General features: G+C 40.9%; 1 protein-coding gene and 1 long non-coding RNA gene across 2 annotated transcripts in view; one reads left to right on the forward strand and one right to left on the reverse strand.

Annotated features, from left to right (window-relative positions):
- Positions 1 to 20606, reverse strand: part of Igsf11 (immunoglobulin superfamily member 11) — a 106296-nt gene that overhangs the window by 75312 nt on the left and 10378 nt on the right. The window lies entirely within an intron of this gene.
- LOC125351721 lies at positions 10430 to 19553 on the forward strand. Its single transcript, XR_007211005.1, has 3 exons — positions 10430 to 10597; positions 15454 to 15461; positions 19542 to 19553. It is a non-coding gene; the product is annotated as an uncharacterized LOC125351721 (long non-coding RNA).

The following is a 20606-nucleotide window of genomic DNA, read 5'->3' on the forward strand; positions in this document are numbered from 1 at the left end:
ACCACATATACAGAAAATGGCCAGAAGCGGCGCTGTGGCTCAAGTGGCGGAGTGCTAGCCTTGAGCGGGAAGAAGCCAGGGACAGTGCTCAGGCCCTGAGTCCAAGGCCCAGGACTGGCCAAAAAAAAAAAAAAAAAAAAAACTATCTACTAAAAATAAGGCTAGGTACCAGTGACTCACACCTGTAATCCTAGCTATTTGGGAGGATGAAGTTGTTGGGACCAAAGTTCAAGGCCAGCCCAGGCAGAATAAAACCTAAGTTCCCATTGAAGAAAAGGATACAGAAGTGCTGCTCCTGATATCCTAGCTATCAGAAGCCTAAAACATGTCAGTTAATCACATCCAGGTGTAGGCCCAGGCAGGAAGTGAGGCCCCACCTGAGAAATAACCAGGAGGGCCAGAGGCATGGCTCTGTGGTAACAGAACTCACCTCCTGTGAAGCATGGGCCCAAAGTCCAAAGCCCCATACTCTTGAAAAATAAGAATAAAGAAATAAACCTTATGACACAATACTGAATAATACATTCACTTCACTTTATAATTTATAAACCCAAAGTCACAGAATGCTTTCCAAAAATTAATTTAGAGAGTAGCTTTGAGAAATGAGGTGCTAGGTCAAAAAGAGTTGAGAAGAAAGAAGATGCCTACAGGACCAGTAATCAACAGACCCCCAGAGTTTCTGGGGAACAAAATTCAGAAACTAAAAACAAAAAATTAAATGAGCAGAAACCATTTGGTTTCTCAATTCACTAGCTTCAAACGGGTACTTCTATTATTCATGCTACAGTATGTTCTTAACAGACTGTCTCTAATGGTTCTACCAAAGATTCACTGTTCCTATCTCCTACTCCCATTGCAGCCTTCCAACCCATGGCAAGAACCGCACATTTTCAGTCTTACTAAAAGAAATGAAAGGGTTGAAGGCATAGATCAGTGGTAAAGTGCCTGCCTAGCAAGCACAAGGCCCTGAGTTCAAACCCTAGTACCTTCAAAAAAAAATACTAAAAAAATGAAAACAATTCCTCTCCCAAAACCAGGGGTGTCCTTAACTTAATCCATCTCCAAACCTGCACCAAGATCTCATGTGCTCAATCCTCCCACTACTTCTCATTTCAAGTTTTCTCTTTTCTCCAGTCCCTTCTTTTGTGCCTTCAAAAATTAAAGACCTTCTATTGTTTTAAAAATATCTTTTGACCATGCTACCTTCTTTTCTATTGTTCTGTTAAGTCTTTTTTCTTTTCAACTTGCCTAAATATATCATTCAACCATTGCCTCCCCTTTTTCTTTCAGTGAACATAGGTTTCCCTTTCAAATGCTCTACTAAAAGAACATTAACCAAGTTCCATAATGTCCTCCTAATCATTAAATCAAAAGAGACAGTCACCTTCAGCTCATCTGCCCTACTTACATTATTTTACATCAGGAAGCTGAAAACCATAGAGATGAAACTAACCTAAGCAAGTATAGGCTGGAATCTTGACAACCCTCCCTCCCATCCAGAAGTGTAAATACAAACAACCTCAAGATAATTTCAAGTATCTCCAGGTGGCAAAAAGGAAAGCCATGTTCAGAATCTAAAATATAGACCAAGATAAATACAACAAGAGATAATCTTACTATATTCAGTTGGCTTTGGAATGTGGCCTTGGACTGGGAGTTTCAAAACTTCTAAATCAAATAACAAAGTTCTACTGTGAAAGCTTTTCAGAAAAGTCCATTTTGCTCTTACTTTTCTCAATTCCTCCCTCTGCCATACGTTCAGCCCAACGTGAGTGTTAAGTGATCCTGCAAAAAGCCAAAATTCTCTGAGTGGCAGAAGGAGAATCTGGAAAACAAGAGGGATGGGGAGTCTAGGGGGAAAAAACAGTCAGCAATGCCAAATACTAACCTTCAGTGACGGTGTTCTACCATCCTGCTAAGTCCCTAAGGTGTTCCTGAATTAGGATTTGAATTCTTTTTACAAATAAACATGTCAACTTGACTAAACTACAGTGGTACTCAAATATTTAGTCAACTATTACTCTGGCAGCTCCTGTGAAAATGTTTGGGGATTAGATTAGTGTACGTGTATGTGTGTGTGTATGTGTGTGTGTGCGTGCGCGCGCTCACATGCACACACACTAGCACTGAGGTTCAAACTCAGAGTCTGGGAGCTTTTTTTGCTCAAGGTTAGCACTGTACCATTTGAACCACAGCTCTCCTTCTGGATTTTTGGTTAATCGGTGATAAGACTCGCGGACCTTCCTGCCTAGGCAGCCTTCTAAATGTGATGATCAGATATCAGTCTCCTGAGTAGCCACTGGGTGAATGAGTAAAAAATGATTTTATTATACATATGGGTGAGTCTTATCCAATCAGTTGCAAGCCTGACACTCCCAAGAGCAAGTGAGAATCCAGCCTGATGGCCTAAATGAAATATCAGCTCTTTCTAATGTTACACCAGCTTCTGCTCTGGATCTGAACTGAAACATCAGTTTTGTAAATATTGGACTTGCCAGCCCCCATGGTCATAGCAGTCAACCCTTTCTTAAACCACTTCACATACACACCCACATACACACAAACATGGACACAAAGAAGGAAACAACAATCACAGACTTGTATGTGCCTAATAACAGATCCTCAAGGCACATAAAACAAAAATTGACAAAACTAAAGGTAAACATCATTTAATACAGCAGAAGATTTCAACAACCTTCTCTCAGGGATTGATAGAAACAATGAACTAAAATATCAGTAAAGAAAAAGAGGATCAAAGTAACAGTATCAAGTCTTAAATAATCAACAACCTTACAGCACACATTCTTTTTACGCATACATGGTACCTTCATCAAAAGAAAGCATATGTTTTACCATAAAATAAGTTCTAATAAATTTACAGAAATGCACTCATACATAGACTGTTCTTACCAAGAAGGACTTAAGCTTGGAAATCAATAGCAATAATTTATCTAGGGAACCTTCAAGTGCTCGAGTAGGATATGTTGATTCAGTTACTGTAGGACAGACAATGGAAAATAGGAAATATTTTGAGCTGAATTCAAGTGAAAAATTATAGCATGGAGAAAATTGTAGAATGCACTAAAACAGTGCTCTCAGGACCAGTGACAGCAGTGCATGCTGCTCGTGAAAAATCGGGGGCTTTAAGTTCACCACAAGAAACTAGAAAAAGAAGAGCAAAGTAAAATCAGTAAATGGAAGGAAATGACAAGCATCAGGGGAAAAAATCAGCAAAACAGAAAACAAAAGCAATACGGAAAAAGAACAAAGCCCAAAGCTGGCTGAATAAGAGTACTGACAAAACTGGTAAGCCCCTCACTAGACTAATCAAAAAATTTATAAAGGGAAAACAAAGTGACAAAATCAACTATTTTTTAATTCACCATAGATCTTATATAATAGTATGAGTAACAAGAGAATACTATAAACAAATTTCGCCAACAGAAAAATTTAGTTAAAATGAAAAAAAAATCACTGAATAGTACAACTGATTAAAACTGACACATGAAGAATGGAAATTTTGAATAACACTATTTATTACATGCATGGAATTTGTTATCAAAAACCTTCCAATGAAGGAGACTGAAGAGCAAACAGTTCGTGTGTAACACTAATTTCACACTAACTCTAAAAAGAGAAGTTGAAATGCTCCACCACTCATTACCTGGAAGAACTACCAGGATACCAACACGACTCAGTAAATATTGTTTGATTTCACTTACACAAAATTCTGTCGAATGCACAGTAATACATAAGTGGCAGAACATTTTCTGGAGCTGTGGCAGAGGGGAGGATGGATATGAAAGCACACAGCTAATCTTAATGGTAACAAACTGTTCTCTACCTTTACTGTAATGTAAATTATTGAGTACCATCATATTCTTTGAATGGATGTTAGGCTTTTTTACTCAAACTATACCTCATCTAAGTTCTTTTTTTTTTTATTAAATTACCAGCACCTATTTGAGAGTCTTTCTTATGAGGCATAAATAGTGGAGTTATACCAGATCTACCTGCGTTCTCATCCTTGTTTCATCACTCACTGACAACCAAGAGCAGCTTGCTTCACACCCCTCAGCTCCCTTGTCTTTATTACTAAAACTAGGATGATGTCTGCCTTTCCTTATAGCTGAAAAGAAAACATTCTCCCCCGAGAGCCTCTGTGTACACTTGGCAAACAATAGCAGTACATGTGCAAGGAGAACAGCACGGCAATGGATTTTCACCAAATTGTTTAAAATTGAAACAGGCATTTAGGAAATAGGAGGTGGTAGGAAATTTGAGAAGGAGACACATGTTGCACTTGCTGGATTGGTAATAAAGGCCGCCAGAGGAGATCCTGAAGTCAAACACCCAAAAACGCCAGGCACTGTTCACCTGGCTAATGACATAAAATTAAGTGTGGTATGCCAGGCACATAAATTGGCTTTCTTTCACCTCTTACCAATCCTACAAGATAAGTCCTTTCATAATTGTATTTTTAAGGAAAAGAAAACTGAGGTTAGTTTGTGTCCACTGACAATGGCAAGACTGGGAGTAGAAGAACACAAAGAATATATGCTAGATAATGAAATTCAAGGAAGACAAAGGCAATTCCTTGTCTAACCACTCTCCACAAAATCATGGCATCCCATGGAAGTTGCAATTACGTCAACCAAATTAAAAAGTTGCCCAAAGCTGGGCAATTTAGATGGGTGGGAGGGCACCATAGGTGTGAGAATGGCTGCTAACAGCTTCACACACGTATGCTGGAGAGGGGAGAGTAAGGGAACAGTAAGCAAAGGCCATTCCCAGGAATGTAGGAAAAGCAACACATAGGAAAATCAGGATGTCTGAAAAAAGTCTTGAAGGCAAGACAGCCAGAGACTCTTGGAGACTTCTGAGAAACCTAGAACAACTCCCACTATCAATGACTGGTCCCTCAAGACAAATTCCGAATGAGAAGAAGCCCACAGGCCTATTATTTTCAGAATTACTCCTTATACTGCTTCCTAAGCTTCAGTAAGTTCTCAACTCTGGTTATATAGGTTTTGTTCAATGTATCTCTAACTGATATCCCTTTCACTCAAATACCAAAAAAAGATGCCTTTAATTTTGTTTGTGCTCCACTGAAATTAAATTGAATTTTCTCTTAGATCAGGCAACCTACTGAAATCTTCCCTAGTCACTACACTAAAACTAGAAAATGCACACTCAGGACTAGATTGTGGTTCTCCATGCAGCAATGATAACTCTTAACTTCTCACAGCACTCATCTGTTAAATGAAACTGGCAAAAAAAATTCTATTTTCCTCCTTCTTGCTTTTTCCTCAGTTCTAAAAAGATGTCCTTTTTACAAGCCTTTCACAAGCATCCTTTATTATTTCAAGGGGCTTTGAAAGAGCAATTATGCCAAGTTTTTAACATTGAGAATAGATCTCTCAGACTTAATTTGTCAACATCTATGAAGACTCTCACATGATCTTAAACTACCATGCAGATTCTTCACTGGTCTTTCCATCTCTCTGGCCCATTTCCAATCCAGTCTCCTCACTGCTGCTGAAGCCAGACTGCTGAAAGAGCAAATTTGAGTAAGCTATTCCTGTGTGTAAACTCTTAGAAGGCTTGCCAGATAAAGCCCGAATACCTGGTCCTGGCCTGTTATTCTGGCCCTATCTTCCACTGCTGCTCCTCTAAGCCCTGCCTCCAGTGATGGGAAAAGACTTATAGCTCCAAGGCTATTTTATGCCTCTGTAATTCTGCCTACCTACTCTTTGCACAGAAAGGTTAGCTCTGCCATGCCCTGTAACTTTCCAGTTACCCCCTGCTTCCTGAACTTCTGGAGGTGATCACTGAGGATGAATCTTCTCAACACTTCTTCCCTCATTTTGCAAATTTCATGAGTTCCCTTCCTTTGATGCTAGACTCAGACTGTTTTCTTCAATCTCCTCTTCAAACTTTGGAATACAAACAAGTGCTTCTATCAATATAATCATTTCTATAAAATGTGATTCCCCAAATGATTCACATGGTAATAGAAGGTGAGCTGTCAACCCTCCTTGCTTGCTTGGCTGGGCTTCCTCATGTCCTAGGATTACTGTGTGTTCCCTTTTCCACTTCTGTGTGTTCCCTTTTCCACTTAACTACGAGATATAGAAGAGTGTATTCTAAAAGGAACACGTGGTTAATAAAACACTGAGTTCCTAAGCAATTTTTTCAATCACTTTTGCTAATTTAAAATGTTAAGGCATGGCGAATATGATCAAGGTACTTTTGGATACATATACGAAAAGAGAATAATAAAACATGTTAAAATTATTTTTAAAAGAAAGTGAGGAGGGATAAGAAAGAGGAACTGGGGAGATGAAATTGATCAAAGTTCTTATATGCATGTACAAAGGTATCACAATGATACTCTTTTGTATAACTAATACACTTAAGTTTTAAACAAAAAAATAAAGAAAAGCCAGGCACAGTGGCTGACACCCATAATCCTAGTTTCTCAAAAGGCAAAATAGGACTGTGGTTTAAAACCAGACTAGCAAAAAGTTCATGAGACTTGATTTAAACTACCAGGACTGATACAGATCTGTCATTCCAGCTACGTGGGAAAAGGAGGATCACAGTCTGGTCAGGCTAGATACAAATCCAAGACCCTATTCAAAATATAATTAAAGAATAAAACAAGCACAGAGTATGATCAAGTAGTAGGACACCTGAGTTCAAACCTTACTGTTTTTAAACACAAAAGAAGAAAACAATGTTTAAACATCTCGTATGCACCTGACCCTGTGCTAGGTTCTAAGGAGATGATACTGTTTAAAATAATTTAGAGATATGCGCAATTTGAAAAAAAGCATCTTGTAATTAAAGGTACCTTAGAGACCACTAAATCCAACCCACCCATCCAACATGGAGGAAGTGTCCTGCCTAAATTCACCCCATTAGTTGGTAGCAAAGGTGAGTCAGAACAGGCTTCTCATCAATGGCTCTCTCCTCTCTGCTTCACCGATTATGAATATCAAGACAGGTGAAACACTATTTTGACTTAAGACACTGCATATGCCTCAACAGCTTAAAGTAATGTTTGATCCGTAGGGGAACAGAAGCTTGGCAACTACATTTTTCAGAAAAGTAAGCAGTGACGTGAACAAACCTGAAGGAAGAAAATAGCCGAGCGCCAGCAGCGGGAGCTGAGCTCCATCTAAGTCAGCAGATGACATCGATTTGCACTCGTTAGCACTGCCCGGCATGTGCTACACCACCCCCTTGGGTAATTTACATTTTTTTAAGCATGTATTTCTAAATTTAGGAAGTTAGGATAATCAGGGTGGAAAAGCCCATCTGTTTGACGTTCACTCCAGCTGCTGCAGACTCTGAAGCAAAATCTGAGTGTTTTCTTTGCCGTTTCATCTCAGCTAGTCTGGAATATGAGGCCATGACAGAAGCATCAAAGTAACTGAGGGCAGGGTCTCTGATATGTGTTCTAGCTGCTAGATGTAGCACTCCACTGTGCTTAAGAAAGCCCACCACAGCTGCACGCACAGCTGTACCGTGTCACTCACGGTACGTTGATATTTTGTCTTGCATAAAATTCTGACTGAGGTAAGGTGATATAGACAGAAATGCCTTAGTGAGATGTGATGTTTGTCCCTACAGAGGTGAACCTTAGTTAAATAAGGCAGAAAAGGTAAGTCACTGAATATTACTTACTTGTATTATTTCACCTGTTTGTTTCATTGTTATATTGTTTGAAAGAGGGTTAACCTGAATTCTGGCCCAGACTTTACCATTTACACCTGTGAAGTTTTGAAAAAGGTCATTTTAGTTTGTCTGTCTTTATAAATAACTTGACACAGAGGAATGAAAAAGGCAGGGAGGAAAAACGAGAAGAGTGAAGGTGTCTTCAGTATCTACAATTCTGAAACTCTAACAGCTGCATACACTTTCACAAGGACACATTTGTATGTAGAAATCTTGTCCTTTCAGTATGAAATCACTAACATTCAAACCAGAGGTAATCAATAAATACCTGTATACATACCATCTTTATTCCTTTGAGATTGTGTGAGTCCCATGTAAACTACATATATATTTATTCAGCAAATACTAAAACAACTTAAAAGTATTTCTAAAATAAACACAACTCAAATGGAACAATTGTGGGTTTTGGTGCCAATACTGAGACTTTAATTCAGGTCCTCATGCTGTCATTCTTTTCATTCATGCTGGTGCTCTACCACTTGAGACACGCCTCCAGTTCCTGATTTTATATTTCTGGTGTACAAAAATAAGCTGAACAAAAATGAAAACAGATGTTACCTAAGGTGATTTTTATTACTTCTGATAAACTTAAAATGTTATTACTGATGTTGATAGCCCCTTCAACAAATTTATAAAAGCTCAGTCATTGAAATAAACATTTTTTTCTGGATCCCTAAGCCATCCCAACACCTTCCCCATTTAAGACTAGGTGGTAAAAAAGCAATATCAAGCGATAACTGACTCAAACAAAATGAGACAGTTCATAACAGTACTCAAGCCACGGGACAATTGCCTGCATTAGATTTGGCCTGTTCAACACAACTAGCTGCACAACCCTGTCACCAACACAAGCCTGGCCATTCCCCCAGAGGTCCATGTGCCTGAAAGTCACAAACAAAAATCTGAGGGATGAAAAGCTCTGAAGCATGTTTACCGTTACTTACATGCCTAACAGAGTTGTTTTCTGTAGCACTCCCATTATTCTGCAAGGCCATCTGTTATAGTGGATAAACGTTTTTAAGAAGGAGGAACTGGAAAAAGGAATTTTAGTGCTATCTCATATTTTTTTCTGCCTTAGATGTTGTTAGCTGTTTTCTAGTAGGTTTGAGGTTTTTGTTTTTGTTGTTAAGAGGTTTTTGTTTTTGTTGGTTGTGGTTTTTGTTTGGTTAGTTTCTGTGTGTTTATGCCAGTACTGGGGCTTGAATTCAGGACCCTCCAGCTCTTAACTTTTTTTTACTCAATGATGGCGCTCTATCATTTGAACCATACTTCCACATCCTGTTGTTTTCATCCCTGATGTAAATCCTCAGTATTTATCAAAGCCTAGCATAATACAGGCACTGAGTCAATATTCTATAAACAAATATTAAAAAAGAAAGAAAGGTAGCTTTATAAGAAAGAACCACAAGAAAGGAAGCATCACAAGGTGCCTGGGTTGCTATGCACCAGTTTCCATTCATCCCATCAGCCCGTCCAGACATGCAGCAGGGAGGAATACCTACCCCACTCTCCAGAGAAGATTCAGAGCTGGGAGTGTGGCTTAGTGGTAGAGTACTTGCCTAGCATGCAGTAAGCCCTGGGTTTGATTCCTCAGTACCACATAAACAGAAAAAGCCAGAAGTGGCGCTATGGCTCAAGTGATAGAGTGCTAACCTTGAGCAAAAACATGTCAGGGACAGCGCCCAGGCCCTGAGTTCAAGCTCCAGGACTGGCAAAAAAAAAAAAAAAAAGGAGGCAAGATTCAGAGATTAACGACACCTTACTGACAGAAAAAGGAAAAGACTGATCATCTCATCCACCTAGGTAAGCTGTGGTGCAGGTTTAAAACTCTTCTAACAGACCGGGCAGAAAGGCTGGGCCGCTGAGCTTGGTGATGGGTAGACAGTGGCACAGAAGAAGAGAGGCAAATACGAGTGAGACAGGCCGGACCAGAGCCGGGCAAGAGGCACATGGTAGTCCCATGGGCAGAGGTTCCAGAGAAGGAGGAGGAGGAGAGCAAAAAGAGGAGGTGTAGGGCCACAAGAGTGAGGGTACACTGGCCCTGAGAGTGAGGAAGCTACAGAAACAGGGTGGGCTGTGCCAGGGATGAAAGAGTCTCAAAGTAACCAGTGCTGAAAAGTAGGTCAATACAAGCAAAGAATGGCAGAAACTGATTGACAAAGACATGACTCGTTTGATTCGTTTTCTTTCTATCAGTCACCTTCAGAAATCTGAAGTGACCAATTTTCACCAGAAAGAAGAAAATGGTATTAAATACAGAATTACTGACTATGTGAGAAAAATGTTTATAATGCTGAGGCAAACTCTTCATCGTGAACAGATAACAGCTAACAGAGCTACAAATGAGTTGCCATGGCTACCAAAACATAATTAATTTTAAGGAAACAAAAGGAAAGAAACACCATGAGGGGGGGTAGTTTTTAAAGAGCTGAAGTAATAATCGCAGCATTCAAATTTATCTCACAAAGGGGCTGGGAATATGGCCTAGTGGCAAGAGTGCCTGCCTCATATACATGAGGCCCTGGGTTCGATTCCCCAGCACCACATATACAGAAAATGGCCAGAAGTGGCGCTGTGGCTCAAGTGGCAGAGTGCTAGCCTTGAGCAAAAAGAAGCCAGGGACAGTGCTCAGGCCCAGAGTCTAAGCCCCAGGACTGGCCAAAAAAAAAAAAAAAAAAAATCAAATTTATCTCACATGACTTCCCAGTAAGAACTACCAACGCTCCTTTCCAAGTGTCCACTCTGCCCTGTCCCCACTGCCTTCAGCCCAGCCCAGTGCACACGGCTCCGCTGAGGGGGGGGTCTAAATCGCACTCAGCCCCTGCAAGGCTCTGGGAGTGCCCACTTGTCCCAGGTACTACATAAATCATAGAAAATTGGTAAGGACTAATGTAGGAAAATTTACATGGGAAGGGGCTGGGCTAACTATGGAGAAGACTTTGCATTGAAAATGGTATCAAAGCTTGGACATTTAATATACACAGTTTATCCAAGTCCAGATGAAAAAATAATAGTAAAGAAAATTTCAAGGTGAAGTAATATTTGTTCTGTTTCTTCAAACAAGAAACTGGGTTTGGTGAATTATAAGAAATTAATTGTGTAGCGGAGTGTCAGTAGCTCACATCTGTAATCCTAGCTACTCTAAAAGGCTGAGATCTGAGGATCGTGGTTCAAAGACAGGAGAGTCCATGAGACTCTTACCTCCAATTATACACCAAAAAGCTAGAAGTGGAGCTGTGGCTCAAGTGATAAGAGTGCTAGCTTTGAGCACCAAAACTCAGGGGCAGTGCTCAGGCCCTGAGTTCAAGCCCAAAGAGCATCACAAAGAAAGAGAAGAAGAGATGGGATGAAGAGAGAGGCGGGGAACAAGGAAGCAGAGAGGGAAGAAGGGAAGGAGGGAGGGAGGGAGGGATTATGTGAACTGTTTAACCTTTCTTAACACCATCCTTGCCTATAAGATAGAACTAGGCCAGTATACTCTAAAAATTAATTGCATAATGCATGCTTCAAGACTATAACCTAGTAGACATTCAAAATGTTGCTCCCTCCTTTAAAAATTTACTAGAAGCAAGAAGAGTATCTAGACTCTTCCCTGTCACCTTCATTGTCTTATACAACTAGCCCAACTGCCAAACACAGAACTTTCTTACTGTGCTAGTAATCTCCAGAGCATATGAATATAGTAATTTTAACATCCTTTCAATTTGACATAAATCTTCTAGCCCTTCTATGTATTTGATATAAATGAATAAAATCTTAAACCTACTTGCAGCCAATGCTGTTACTCCCCAATAGGCATAGCACGCAGACATGTAATGGTCAGCCAGGTGGGAACAGCTGGAGGAGAAAGATGTCCTTTTTTTTTTCCAAATTTTTATTATCAAACTGATGTACAGAGAGGTTACAGTTTCATACGTTAGGAAAGATGTCCTTTGAGGGAAAAAAAAAAACAAAACTGCTCTGTACTTTCTGTAACTGGGAAGTTTAGTGTTCCATGTTTCACAGAGCCTAAGGTAGCATGCTTTTTAATGTTTAAGGTTCAAAAGGTCTTGACACGGCCAGTCACAGCTCCCACAAGTATTTCTCCTGTTCTTTTCAAGTTAGTCCCTAGAATGGAGCACCACACAATCAAACTGAGTTGACCACTGTGTAAGCCAGATACAATTCCAGTACTTCACTGATAATTGTACTTACTCTTAATTCCAGGTGCTGAAATGCATTCTACTCGCTTAAACACGCCACAATTTCCTCACTTGGAAATAGGACCAATGTTCTCATATCTCACAGGCTTATTTTAAGGACTTATGAATAAACACACAGAAAATGCCTAGGCAATTCATGGCACGTGGTGGGGACCCAACAACTTGATATCCAGACTGGAAGCCTGCAACACGATGAGCAGAAGCCGTGAGTGTGACTTAGGGGGGTGTGGAGGTGGCGGCAGCAGGACTGAGGCTCTTCAGAGCTGGCACTGGATGCAGGCTGACTTGGCAAGCCACCTCCTGGCACATGTGCCTAGAGCCTATTCAGCTCCAGTGTTCCAAGCTGTTTAACCACATTCAGCTCACTGCGGGCACCGCAGCATCAGAAAAACCCTGCCAAATCCCAGTATTTTTTTTAAAAAGCACTCCAAGTAATCAAGCAAATAAAGAAAAGATCACTTATTGAGATTCAATAAAGCTCTCTAGTAAGGTCCACACAGTTGCTTCGCACACTTGCTAAGTTGGTATATCAGTTTAAGAACTAGGATAGACAAGAGTTCCAAATTTGACATATCTAGCCAGATAAGGACTGGAGATTACATGGGATAGGCCACCCATCTAAATCTAGTCCTATCCAGAGAAAAATAGCATGTAGAAATTTACATTCCTTCCTTAATAGATTAGCATAGGCAAAGATGCACTATTTTCCCTCCAACTGATGCTGCGTTCTTCCTACCACTAATCACTCCATCCTCCCACAAGCCATGCTGGATGGTGGCGGTTAGTCATGAGGTTTACTAAATCCAGTCTAATCTGGTCATCTCAGGATAATCCAACCATTTAAACAGCCTCTTTAAATAACCTTGGCCATGACTTTCTGAGATGGACCAGATAAATATTCAGACTTTCAGGTTCCTTGCCTCTCCCACAGTCATTCAAGTATCCTAAACCAGAAGAGAAGAGGCTCAGCCCTCATACCCACACAAAGTTCTCTTTTTTGTCCCAACTCCTGCTGGAGAATGTATTGACAGAAGTTCCAAGTCACAGGAAGTGCATACAATGTGTTTCTTAGATAACTTCTGAGAGAAATGCAGACTCAACCTGATGTGCAGAGGGTGCTGAGGAAATGTGGTAAGGCTTGAGGAGGAAGAGGGCCACAGGGAGTTGAAAGAATGAGCTCCGAGAAAGGACAGGCAGTGCCAACCTTGAGGAGGACCCACGTAACCAGGGCAACCCCACACAAGCTGCCAGAGGCTACTGGCCACTTGACAGTTTTGAAAACTTCTGCCACGAAGCTGACATTCCATAGCAATGCAGTGTCAAAATCTCAGGGTTTGTGCTGAGCACTAACGTGCACCAGGGCAATGCAGTTGCCTGCCACCAAATGGGAGATCATTTTTGTATCTGGATAAGACTCTCTGAAGGAAATTGTACCTGAAGACTGCCAATCTCAGTAATCTGGTAGAATGAGTTCGGTCTATCTTTAAATCCAGATTCTACGAAGAACAAAAGAACGAAATCTCCCTGCCCCCCCCCAAAAAGCCATTAAAACATGACTATCTTTTGTCTTACTATCATACACATACAGAAGCATCAATGATCATGTTAGTTGGTGTGTTGTTGCTGTAACTAATACCTATGAGACTAACTTAAAAGGAGGAAAGATTTACTCTGGCTCATGGCTTCAGACCTTGTCAACCTGCTCCACTGCTGTGTATGTACAGTAAGGCAGAACATAGGGACAACAGGTATATGTGGCAGAGGGGAGCTACTCACCTCAAGGCAGCCAGAAATCAATGAGGATGAAGAGACATCTGCATGCACACTCAGACAGTGAGGGACCATAAAAACAGCTAAGAGGAACATAGTACATGGGTGGTACCTAGCATTGACAATACAACCTCATGGAAGGTGGGCTGTACCATCTAATGATAGTACAGTCTATACCTAGGCCAGATTTTCTCCCCTTAGTTACTCCTCTCTAGACACCTCCCAGACACATCCAGAGATGGGCTTTCCCAATCTCCTACTCATCTCACAATCTAATCCATCACAACAGTATCATACTTTTCCCATTACCATATTCTTGTATATCAATCAACTACCAGTGAGCCTGCTGGCAAACCCACAGAGTTCAGGGCTGGAAAGTAGAGGAGGCTCCAGGGAGACCTGGAGCACACAAAAACTTTCTCTCTGTAAAATGATGTAACAGAATTATCTATTACCTAATCTAAGACCAACAGCTGCTAAAAAGTGAAGCTCTAAAAGCTATCCATTTACTCCATAAATTAAGGACCACCAAGGGAGCAGAGCGCTCATCCTGAGGGGTGACAAGGCTCAGGGTTTGGAAATGGGTGCCAAAGGAAGTCAGTCTATAGACTTATGTGCTTAGGGAGCTACAAGAGTGAAATGCCCTTCCAGTGCAGTGGGCTGGGCCTGGAGGAGGAGGTGGAGATTAGAGTATGGGGTATTGTGAGAAGGACAGCAACAAAGCTAAACAAAGTCTCCATAGAGAAACAGGGGTATCTCAGTGAGGATCATGGGTAGCCATAAAGGACCTAATGGTACCCTACAACTTGGGATCCCACCCTTTACGACATTTGGCATTTGTTGCTGATAGAGAGAAAGGTAATGAAAGTAGTGTCAGGCAGAAAACAAAGATGGCAAGGGGCAAGGGGCAGATCAAAGTAAAGGGCAAAGTCCACCTATGAAGCTGTGGACTAGAGGAAACTGGAAATGCTAAGGACATAAATTAAGAAGCTGATATGGAAAGAACATTAAGACGATCACTGGGAAGAAAGGTTTTAGCTAGACACCAGTGTCTCATGCCCATAAACCTAGCTATTCAAGTCAGCCTGAGCAGGAAAGTCCTTAAGACTCTCATCTCCAATTAATCACCAAAAGAAAAAAAAAAAGCTGTTGTTCAAGTGGTAGGGTATTAGTCTTTAGCACAAAAGCTCAGGGACAGCACCTGGACTCTCAGTTGGAGCTCTAAGAACAAGAAAGGAAAAGGAAGGAGGGAAGGAGGGAGGGAGGGAGGGAGGGAGGGAAGGGGGAAGGAGGGAGGAAGGAAGGAAATTAGTTGTTTTGTTTTTTGTTTTTTGGGTTTTTTTTGGCCAGTCCTGGGCCTTGGACTCAGGGCCTGAGCACTGTCCCTGGCTTGTTTTTGCTCAAGGCTAGCACTCTGCCACTTGAGCCACAGCGCCACTTCTGGCCATTTTTCTGTATATGTGGTGCTGGGGAATTGAACCTAGGACCTCCTGTATACAAGGCGAGCACTCTTGCCACTAGGCCATATCCCCAGCCCAGGAAGTTAGTTTTAAAGAGCCAACAGTTTTCAATTTTTGCCCACAAATGAGTCATGGGCCCAAACACACACAGCATGATGCAGTCACAACCAACATGGTCCTCATCTGGACAATATCAGAAATTAGGCCATATACAAAATCCACCCAGAGATGTAAATTCACAGCAGCACATAAGTGAGGGGTTGTATATAAAATCAGAGGAGTGTGTGTGCTTTACTTTATTCACATCCACGAAGGAGGGACAGGCAACAGTTTTACAGAGTTTAATCTGAACCTGTGAATGCTGCCCTCACTCACTTGCCTTGGCTGGGACACACAAGGCACAGGATGGGGAGGCTCCACCACCCTCTGCACCCAGCAGAGGAGGATGGTGTGTATCTTCCACTGCATCTAGTGTCTGGGCGGAGAACTGCGGAGGAAGTGCTGAAGACAGCAAATTATTTTTGTGTTGTATGGACCTCATCATCATCAGTTTATAGAATGTTTGTGAAGCACTGAAGGAGTAAGCAGATTTGATTTATTTTAATGCAGGCAGATGGCTTGGTCATGGAAATTGTGAAGAGATTTACTGAGCGGCTTCATCAGATCAAGGACATTATGGAATTACAGGGCTCTAAGAGGCCTCACCAGTCCAGCTCCCTGCAGCTCACAACATCACACTTTCTCACTAATGACACTAGAGTGTCCACCCTGTGCACCCATGGGGAACAGGGAAGAGGCACAACTAATTTATCCAAAGTAGTGCAAATGTTAAGACTGCAATTAGCCAGATAGGTTGACCAATGGGTGACCACAAGCCCTGAGGAGAATGAAGTCACAAATTAAGATGAACTGAATGAGGATGTTTTTTCTTCCAACCTGTGTTTTTGGATCTCTTATCAAATATTAGGTGGTTATATGTTTGTGGGATCATTTCTGGGTCTTCTATTCTGTCCCATTAGTCCTCAGGTTTATTCTTGTGCCAGTACCAAGCTGTTTTAATCACTATGGCTTTATAATAGAGTTTGAAGTTTGGTATTGATATTCTTCCGGCACTGTTCTCCCTGCTAAGGACCATTTTTGCTATTCTGGGTCTTTTATTATTCCATATGAATTTTAAGACTTCTTTCTCTATTTCTTTGAAGAAAGTTGTTGAGATTATAATGAATACTACCATTTGTACAATGTTAATTATTCCCATCCAGAAGTATTTTCCATTTCCTTAAATCTGCTTCAATTTCTTTTTTTCAGATCGTTAAAGTTTTCACAATAGGGATCCTTCACATCTTTGGTTAAGTTAATTCCTAGGTTTTTGTTTGCTTTTGCTATTACAAATGGAATTGCTTTCCTGGTTTCAATCTCACACTTCTCATTGTTGGCATATAGAAAAGCTACCCTTTTTTGTGGGTTGATTTTTATTTTATACTGTGCTACTGTGCCAACATTTCAGATCAACTCAATTAGCTTGGGCGAGGAATCTATGGGGTTCTTTAAATACAGGATCATGTCACCTCCAAGGAGAAATAGCCTTACTTCTTCTTTCCCTATTTGGAACACCTTTATGTTTTTCTCTTGCTTTGTTGCTCTGGCTAGGAATTCTGGTACTATGTTGAAGTGGAGTGGAGAGACTGGACATCCTTGCCTGGTTCCTGATTTTAGAGGGAATGGTTTCAACTTTTTGCCATTGAGTATAATGCTGGTTGTAGGTTTGTCACATACAACCTTTATTATTTTGATGAATGTTCTATGGATTCCAAGCTTCTCCAGGGCTTTCATCTTAAAGGGGTACTGAATCTTGTTAAATGCTTTCTTTGCATCTGCTGAGAAGACCACATGGTTCTTGTCCTTGCTTCTGTTGATGTCTCGAATTATATTAATTGACTTGTGTATATTGAACCAGCTTTGCACCCCTGGAATGAATCCCCTTTGATCATAGTGTATGTTTTGTTTTGTTTTTTTGGTTAGCTTTTTAATTAGGTTGGCCAGAATTTTATTGCTAAGTTTTGCATCAATGTTTATCAAAGAGATGGGTCTATAGTTCTTCAATGTGTCCCCATCTGGTTTTGCAATGAATGTTATGCTGGCTTCATAGAATGAGTTTGATAGTGATCTTTCCCTTTCAATTTCATTGAAGAGCTTGAGGAGTATGGTATTGAGTTCTCCATTGAAGGCTTTATAGAATTCAGCTGTAAATCCATCTGGTCCTGGTCTATTCTTGGATGAGAGGTCCTTTATTGCCATTTCAATTTCATTAATTGTTATGGGTCTATTTAGTTCAGTTGGACTTATTAATGTTGCATAGGAATGCTTTCATTTCTCATAGATTCTCCAATTTGTAGGCATAAAGGTTTGCAAAGTATTCCCTAATAATATTCTAAATCTTGCACACTTCTGCTGTGATGTTCCCATTTTTGTCTATAATTTTATTAATCTGGATATGTACTCATTTTTTGACCAAATTTGTTAAAGGTCTGTCAATTTTCCTGACTTTTTTTTCAAATAACCAACTCTATTTTGTTACTTATTTCTATGGTTTTTTCATTATCTGATTTATTTCTGATTTGTTTCTGTCTGCTACCTTGGGGTTTGTTTTTTTCCCTATTTCTCAAGGAGCTTGAGGTGCATCATTAAAGTATTGATTTGAGTTTTCTCCAATTTCTTGATGTAGACACTCAGAGCTATTAATTTTCCTCTGAGTACTGCCTTTGCTGTGTCCCAGAGAAGCTGGTATCTTGTGTGTTCATTTTTATTAAGTCCCAAAAAACATTTGAATTTCCCTTCTAATCTCCTCAATGACACACTCATCATTCAGAAATGTGTTGTTCAGTTTCCCTGAGTTAGAGAATTTTCTGTGATGGTTTTTGCTCTAATTATTCTGTTCTAGTCTGACAGGATGCAAGAAATAATTTCGGTTTCTTTGAATTGGCACAGATTTTCTTTGTGATCTAACATAAGACCTATTTTGTTTGTCTTTGGGAGGGTAAAGAGGGCACAGAAAAGGTGGAGCAAAGGGTGAACAAATATATCAGTGGTACTCACTAGACAGTATACGGAAAATGAACTGCACGTCTTATGGGTAAGGATAGGAGGAAAAAACTAGGAGAGAGAAATGTGACAGGGTTCAAAAAGAATTGTCTCACTACCTGACTCATGTAACTGTAACCCCTCTCTAACAGTGTGGCTTGTTTTCAGGACAAATTTTATGATGTAAGATTCTGCTTAACAAGACTAACATTGTAGGCAGTGTGTTTCTGGCTTAGAATTATTTTTCTCCTGCCAACATGACCCACTCTGTCCACCTCAGACACTGCCTGGCTTTGTACATCACATGCTCTTTCAGGAAAATGCAGACAGATCATCTGGGGAAGACCACTGATAACACAAACCTATCAATGCCATAAAATCAGATGTGCCCTAACTGCTCTCAAAGAACGGCTACTTCCTGAAGTACAATCTGCAGCTTTTCCACTATTCACCATAGCCAAGTAATGGAAACAGTCCAGATGCCCCTCAATGGATGAGTAGATCAAGAAAATACGGTACGTATAGACAATAGGATTTTACTTGCCCATTAGGAAGAATAGTATTACAAACATTTGCAAAGAAATTGATGGACCTAGAAAGATTATGTTATGTGTAGTAAATCAGGCCCAGAGAGACAAAGGAGGAGTGTACAAGTACACATACACAGGGTTGTATGCAAGCATACACAAATATATTAACAAAATCATGGTATGTGCAGAGGAGTATTCAAATTATGTAATTCTTTAGAAAAACTAACAGTCCAAAAAAGTGAATACCAGTTTTCTGGTACTTGAAAGGTGTGGGAGGAGGTCAGAGAGAATGGAGTAGACAATTGAAGAGAGGAAGCAAGTGAGAAGTCAGTCATAATATTCAATGCATATCCTATGAAATTAAGAACATTGAGGGAAGGGGTTGAGTTGAGAGGGCTGGATGACAATGATGAAATCAATCACATTTATAAACTTATCTGTTGAATGGTAACTCCTTTATACAATGACTTAAAAATAATAAAAACATTTTTTAAACTGCAGCTTTCATAAAGCTCATTGGCTTCTCATTAACCAATGACAGCTTTAGTAAAAGATTCATATTCATCATGTAACCCAGGAGAGATAAAATTTAGATATTTGTGCCTGTCTTAACACAACAAAAAATCATTATTAGAAACAAGGGGAGAAAGGCTATAGGAAGCAAGTAAAAGGCCAGACACCAGTGGTCATGTCTGTAATCCCCTCAGGTGTAGGGGATGGCTATGCCTTTAAGACCTGGGACAGCTGGCTGCTAGCCAGCCCCATCTCCTTCCTGGTCCGAAACAAGAAGAGAGAGCTAAACCAGCCCCACCCTCTCATCTTCGAGCACATGTCTCCTAATGGCCCAGGAAGCCCGGTCCTTGGGGGGCTGTGGTCTCCGCCCATAGAGAAGTTCCGTGACATCACCGTGATGGACAGTTCATTGGCCAATCGTTGATACCCAGTTAGTCCCTCCTCTTCCTGCCACCATTGCTGTTATATAAACCCCTCCCCTGATTAAAAAACTTTGGAAGAGGGGCTGGGGATATGGCCTAGTGGCAAGAGTGCCTGCCTCATATACATGAGGCCCTGGGTTCCATTCCCCAGCACCACATATACAGAAAATGGCCAGGAGTGGCGCTGTGGCTCAAGTGGCAGAGTGCTAGCCTTGAGCAAAAAGAAGCCAGGGACAGTGCTCAGGCCCTGAGTCCAAGCCCCAGGACTGGCAAAAAAAAAAAAAAAAACTTTGGAAGAAGCTCTTGAAGCATCCCCAAAGGAGCCCACGTGTCTCGCACCTTTGTTCTTAGTGAGTCAAAGGGGAGGAAGGGCATCTTCGCATTCACACATGGGTTCGAGGCTTTCACGTGACCCTCATTCCGGCCTTGCTGCCTGCTAGTCAGGCGGCTCGTTCGTGAGAATGAAAGGGGTCACACGGGAGGCAGACAGACAGACCGCCACACTCAGGAGGATGAGAACTGGAGGATCCTGGTTCAAAACCACGCAGGCAGAAAAGTTCACTGAACCCCATCTCTTAACCATCAAAAAAGCTGAGCTGGGGCTATGGCTCAAATGGTAGAGCACCTGCTATGAGCAAACAAGAGTGAGCACATGGTCCTGAGCTCTTACTTTAATACTGCAAGAAAGAGAAGGAGGAAGAAGAAAAAGAGGAGGAGGAAAGAGAAATAGTAATCAAGTTAAAGGATCAGATAGAGGGATAGTGGCAAAAGGAAGCCTCTTTGATTGACATTCTCCTGACATGTAGTATATGCCCACAATATAAAAGATTTAAAAGAAAAAGGTACAAGCTATAAATACAGCTTACACTAAAATGAACAGAACGT

This window comes from Perognathus longimembris, chromosome 5 (assembly GCF_023159225.1).
Source record: "Perognathus longimembris pacificus isolate PPM17 chromosome 5, ASM2315922v1, whole genome shotgun sequence".
NCBI classification, from domain to species: Eukaryota; Metazoa; Chordata; class Mammalia; order Rodentia; family Heteromyidae; genus Perognathus; species Perognathus longimembris.